Source organism: Grammomys surdaster, unplaced genomic scaffold, assembly GCF_004785775.1.
Source record: "Grammomys surdaster isolate TR1022 unplaced genomic scaffold, NIH_TR_1.0 123044, whole genome shotgun sequence".
Taxonomy (NCBI): domain Eukaryota; kingdom Metazoa; phylum Chordata; class Mammalia; order Rodentia; family Muridae; genus Grammomys; species Grammomys surdaster.
In genome coordinates this window covers 12,896-19,267 of record NW_021618396.1, presented here as the reverse complement: position 1 = coordinate 19,267, position 6,372 = coordinate 12,896, and the positions used below count along the sequence as shown (strand labels likewise).

General features: G+C 48.4%; 1 protein-coding gene across 1 annotated transcript in view; it reads right to left on the bottom strand.

Moving 5' to 3' along the window:
• The window catches only part of Lzts1 (leucine zipper tumor suppressor 1), a 55,311-nt gene extending 50,709 nt beyond the window's left edge, over window positions 1-4,602 (bottom strand). Inside the window, exon 1 of the mRNA XM_028784434.1 lies at window positions 4,385-4,602. The gene's annotated coding sequence lies outside the window, so the exon portion shown is untranslated. The remainder of the gene's footprint in view (window positions 1-4,384) is intronic.
• Between the last annotated feature and the right edge of the window lie 1,770 nt (window positions 4,603-6,372).

The following is a 6,372-nucleotide window of genomic DNA, read 5'->3' as shown; positions in this document are numbered from 1 at the left end:
GGGGGAGGAGAGGGAGGGGGAGGAGAGGGAGGGGGAGGAGAGGGAGGAGAGGGAGAGGGAGAGGGAGAGGGAGAGGGAGGAGAGGGAGAGGGAGGAGAGGGAGAGGGAGGAGAGGGAGAGGGAGAGGGTGGGGAGAAAAATTGTTTGGGGAAGTCTGGATCCACCCAAAAGCAAACCTGGGCAGACCTAATCCTACCACTTGAGAGGATCAGGACTTCGAGATTTGTGGGGAGGGAATAGACAGTTCAAAGCCAACTTGGGTTATATATGATCCTGACCCCCAAAAGCTAAAAAGAAAAAGGAAACTCCAAAAAGTCTTGACATAAATTGCTTCCCAGGTAGCTGTAGTTGTTGGTCGTCAAGACCTCCCATCCTCCTCATTCCTCTGGAATTCTCTAAGGAGGTGGAAGCCAAGACCTAGAGGAACAGAAACCTCAAAGGTGACTCTGCTAAAGGGCCTGGGGCCAGCCCACCCAGCCTGAGTTTAGGCAAGGTCTCTTGCCCACTCCCCTAAAGCTTAAAGAAGTAGCTGTGGGGGCCAAACTGCAAACTTACTCACTCGAGCTAGTTCCCTCCCACTTTTCATTCCCCAACTGTCCAGAGAGGGCTGCAGAGCTCCAGAGGATTCTCTTCAGCTCTCAGCTGCAAGCGGGATGCTGACCTCAGTTTTCTACGTACTCTCTTTACACGCCTGCTTAGTTAGGTTCATCGTCTAGGCTGAGTCCTGACCACCTACCTCCTCTCTGGCATCTTCAGTTCACCTTCATCTTGAGACAGCTGTTGTACTAAAGTTAGTGTGGGACTGTTAGTTCAGTGGGATTGTCACTGATTCTTTCTAACGTCATCGGTATTAGGCTCAGTGCATTAGTTCACCTCTTTAAAGTGTCACGCATTTCTCTAGCACCCGATGTGGGCAAGACCTTTAACGAATGAGAGCTGAAGGCATAGCTCAGTTAGGAGAGCTTGCGTGGAGACCTGGGTTGGATCCCTAGTATGGAATTGGGTGTAGTGGCACACGCCAGTGATCTAAGTGCTAGTAAAAGGACAGAAATTCAAAGTCAGTCTTGGCTACATAATGAGTTTTAGGACAGCCTGAGCTACATGAGTCCCTGTCTCAATCTTTAATTAAATTAACAATGAAATTCAGGTTGTCAAACATGAGTAATGCTCTCCCAAAGAACAATTTAAACACTCACAGGCCCCTGAGAGCAAATGTGGTTATCACAGTAGGAGACATCATGATCAACAATGCTGAGAGCATGTGAAGACAGTAGACACATGACCCCCAAACTCACGTTCTCCAAAGACTCCCAGAGTGGCCAAACTCACCGGAGATCTTTTCAAAGGCAAATTCAAAGTTCTGGGATGTAAAAGGCCTGAAGAGTCCCCAGGCAAGTTGGAAATTTCTTTTCTTTTCTTTTTTTTTTTTTTTTTTTTTTTTGCTGAATCCCTTACCATTGTTCTACAACTTTGTGCCTGAAGCTCTGAATGTACCAACTCCAGACCCTAGGTCTGAATCTGGTCTAGCCTCTTCTCCTCTCACATCTGCTCTTGTGGGTTAACAAACACACAGAAAGAGTGCCTATACCCTTGATTCTAGGGCCTTGATTTTAGGGCCAGGGCCTGGGACCTTGTCCAGGCAGAAGCCCTATAACACAGCAAGTGAAGTGAGAGCCATATTGGTAAAGTGTCTCCATGTCAAAATCTACCGCTCACTGGAAATAGAGCTCACTCCCAGCCCTCATTCCTAAGACTTAGCTAAGCAATCACTTACTAAAGGCCTAGTCTAAGTAGCTAGACACTATACCCTGAGCTGAGAACTCACTGTGTGGTTTCTTCCCTAGAATTCTGCAGTTCTTGGGGAGCCAATGAGTCAGTGTGATAGCAGCACCAAATGGTAGAAATCTCTCAGGAGAAGAAATGGGATCTGGACCTCAGGGAAAGATGGCTGGAGGACTAACCTACAGCGGCAGATGCCTGTGGTTAAAACAATGATATGAGTGGATGGTGTTATGCATTGTTACAATATTATTCATAAATGAATCCAATTGAACTTGCTTAAAAATAGATTATGTGTCATAACCTTATTTGGTACATTTTTATTGTTGGGTTATTTGTTATTGGTTTCTGCATTTGAGATGGTCTCAGGTAGCACAGGCTGATCCTGAACTTCCTATGTGGTCAAAACTGGCTTTGAATTTCTGATCCTCCTATTTCCACCACTCGGCAAGGTTTGGTTATAATACTGCACCACCATATGAAGGTTTATGTAGTATGAGGGGCTCAAACGCAGAAGCCCCGCATTTCAAGGAAGCATTCATTGAAGGAAACTAACCCAAGCCTATGATATTCATTCCTGAGCTTCACTGTGGGTCCCAGAGCCTGGCATTTTGTAGCATCCAATGAAAAGTTGTGTGGTGAATGTTACACACACCCAAAGGCATACGAATACATCTTCAGGAACAGAGACCATTTTTATCTGGTTAGAGTCCATCTACTTTTTCACCCGTACATGCAGACATCTGGCTTCTTAACCTTGCGTGGCAATCGAGCACTCTCAGAGAACTGGCACACCCAGCCCACTCCCCACAGCATAGTTCTTCTATCTCAGCTCCTGCCAGCCATCTTAGGTAGACAGCCAGACAAGGATATCTCCTTCAGTCTTGGAGCGCACAGACTGAAGGGCTAAGCACGTTTGCCTTGCAGGGTGTGCCAAGACATGTGCTAGAAAGAGGAAAGGACAATCATCTTGAGCAAAATCAAACATCTGCTCCTTCCATGAACGCGGGAAGAATGCCCTCATTTCCTTTCCACAGACTGTTTCTTCTCACCTCCAGCAGGTGAGTGCTCTAAAGTCTCCTCAGCTAAGACATGCTTTCTGGGATTTCATTAACGGTGGGCTTGGCCCCCATTAGTTACGGGATCTCAGGGGAACACCCTCCCATTTTGGTGCCTCAGTTTCTTCACTAGCAGACACAGAGTAAATCACATCTTATCCTAATGTGGTAGTTACGCTGCGAGGATAAAGGAGAAATGAGATAACATCTATGATGCACTGAAAATGGTCAGAAGAAAGAGCTGGGTAAATACAAGGTGTGGGCCAGGCCTGATTAGGGTGCATTCTCTGCCCACAGACTCCTGCCCACACTCTGCTCTGTGCCAGCCTTGAAGACTCTTTCTTACCCCTGTAAAATCTAACTCGGATATTCATGTGCAGACTGTAAAATCCAACTCATGCGCATACACCTTTCAAACACCTCCATTTTCCTTCTGTCTGCCTGCAGAAAATTGTTTCTGAACTTGAAGGAAGCTCAGGTTACAAACCCTCAAAATCCCTTACCAGCAGCCTCCTCCCCAGGGTCTAGGCGCTGCACAAATTACATGCAGGCAGCTTATCTCTCTGCGGATGGGCTCAGAGATTAGATTGAGTTTCCCGGGAAGAGTGACTCTTTGGGGGAGAAGCCTCTAGACAGCTACCCAGAACCCCATGCCTTCTCATCAGCACAGCAAGGAGCACAAGCCCGAGGGCAAAAGGCATGGTTCTTAGATCCCTAAACATCTCTGGTGCTTGGGAAACTGAGGACTCTACAGCACTTTCCCAGGCCTGCGAACCCGTGGGTGAGCAGACTCTTCACATGTGCCACGGTGTAATCTCTTCCACTGGGAGCAGGGACGGGAAACATCACCTGGTCCTCGGTGTTTGGGTTTCTGCTGTTGAGTGAAGCCAGGGCAGACAGAGGCAAAACAGAGGAGCTCTGACTCCCTGTGGTGAGTGAGAAAAAGGAGTGAACTGAGGGGTGTGTGTGTGTGTGTGTGTGTTGTCTGTCTCCTTCCTGACTGTCTGTGTATCCATCCAACCTCATTCCTATTCCTTCCAGACATAACATACCTCCAAAGTTCCAACCAGCAAGGTAAAGTTCATTAGCCAGTCCCCAGCAGCTGGATCCTGTCTGGGGCCTCAGTCTCTGTGGCCTCACTTCCTCACCTCTCATTTCTTTATCTCTACATTCATGTCACCTAATGCACGTCTCCAAGATGAAATTCAGGTTTGAGAGGAAACAAACCCCCGGTCTGACAGACAAAAGACAGAAGGATTGACTGATGTACACCGTTTCCTTCCGGATGGGGTCAGATTAGAAATACAAGCAGTGACAAGGGAGAAGACTCCCCCACACCTACCACTGCCCTCCACCCCGATAGTTACATGTAGAAACAAAGACACCTAGACAGACGCGGACACAGACAGACAAAGACCGACAGACGAGGGGACTCACTCCCGGAGTGGTATGCTATAGGGAGCGAAGCCTTCCCTGTGTCTGGGCCGTCCGCAGGGCTGCAGACACTGCTCGAAGGAGGAACAGGACCCTGGGTACCCGCACCTTACCTGTCGTCTGTCCTCCGCCTCGGGGATAGCTGCAAATGGCTGCAGATTTTGATTTTTCGGTATATTTTGTGTAATGCCCCTTTCTCTTTTTTCTGGAGAGCTACTGGAGCCGGCGGATCCCGCGTCGCTCAAGTCACACTCCCAGGAGCAACAGAAAGGCAAAGAAACTTTCGGACTGTGAGCGTGTCGGAGCCGCCCAGAGCCCGCCAGCTCGCCCGGGCGCTCTGGCCCTTGCGCTGGGTCCCTGGCCGCCGGCGGGGCGGGGCGGGGCGGGACGGGGCGGGGCACAGGTGGGGCGTGGCCAGAGTCAGCGACATTCATTGGCCCTCACCGCCTGCACCCGGTCCTGCTCTCTCCCGGGCCTTTGTTCCCGGCTGACAGCTGGGGTTGCTCCGACCTCCTGGCTCCTGTGTGCCCAAAGCCCGCGCCGGTCAGGCTCGCAGTTTCTTAGCTCTCGCTTCATCACACTCGGGGGTTCCTGTCTTTTCAGCCTTTCTTTATCTTCCCTCATCTTCCACTGTCTCCTCGTTCTTGCTTTCTCTATCTGCAATCTATTCGCCTTCGCATTTTCTTTACCCATTTTCTGCATTCCCCTCTTCTTTGCTACCTCTGCCTCTTACCGGTAATTTCTCCGGCCCAACCCCCAACCACAACCCCAGCAAAAGGTTGAATTTCTTGGTTTAAGGACCAAACTAACGGCCTAGAGGGGTTATGAAGGTATTGCTTCACCCTGCTGTGATTATAGACCACCAGAGAGACCAGAGCCTCCTGGCTTCACTCCTCAAAAAAATCTAATTCAAATTTTGCTACTTCAGAAGTCTGGCCTAGGGATGCAAGGCAGTAATCCCAGGGACTTGAGAGGTTGAAACAGGGGAATTATAAATTCAAATCCTGCCTGGAGCACAAAACGAATTTAGTGCCACCCAAAGCACTGAAGTGTGACCTTGTTTCAAAATATAAAGTGGAAATATATAGGCAGGGCGGGCTGGAGAATTAGCTCAGCGGTAAAGATTGTGCCTTAATTTTGGTCCCCAGCAATAAAAGCAGCAACCATTTACCCACTTTTTCGCTGCCTGTCTGAAGGGTACACTGGGGGTAAGATAGTGAAAAGCAGGCCAGTCTGAAGGCAGAGGCCCTGCCCAGAAATCGCCAGCTCAGGCCTGAAAGGAGCAGGTTAAGGGAAGGAGAAGAGTAGGGATCACTAATAGCTTGGATGTTTCTGACACTCTCCTGCTCCAAACTCCTGCTGTTTCCTCCTGATCTTGACCCTAGATTAATTTAAAGCTTTATTTAATTATGTAACTCTAGCTTCCTGAATACACCAAAGAGAGACCTTAGACAGACAGCTACTTATAATCCCAGCCCTTGGGAGATTGAGACAGGGGACTTCATGCCAGACATCTCTCCATCTGAGAAGTGTTTCTCCTGCTCCTCTAGCTATACCTTTTCCAGTTCCAGACATGAGTGCCGTCATCACTCACACCTCTGTGACCACCACAGGCAGAATGATGCTTCTTTGACTAAAGCCTCTGGTTGTTTCTGTGCCCCACTGATTGACTTGGTGTAAGCATGTCTACTCAAAAGTGAATGTGTTTCAGGAATCTTGATGAATAAGAGGATACGGAACAACTGTTCTGGCACTTGAAGGTAGCAGTAGACTCTGAAGAGAGACTAAGGACAGTGGGTTAGAGATCTCTGTCCACTCAACTTTGTCCTTGATCAAACTCAACTTCGTTATGATTGTGATATTCCAGAGAGCTAGGCAAAGGAGCCTATAGCTTTCTAGTTCTGGTCCTACTGTCTATTTGTTTACTATTACAAAGTCATATCATAGGCTAGAACTTGGTTTCCTGTTTTGCAAAATGAGTGCTGTAGATGGTCCTTTTTTTCTTTTTTGTGACATACTCTCAGTAAGTAGTCAAGGCTGGCCTGGAGCTGAAGACTTTCCTTTGGAGAGCTAGGAGGATTACAATTGTAACTCACCATGA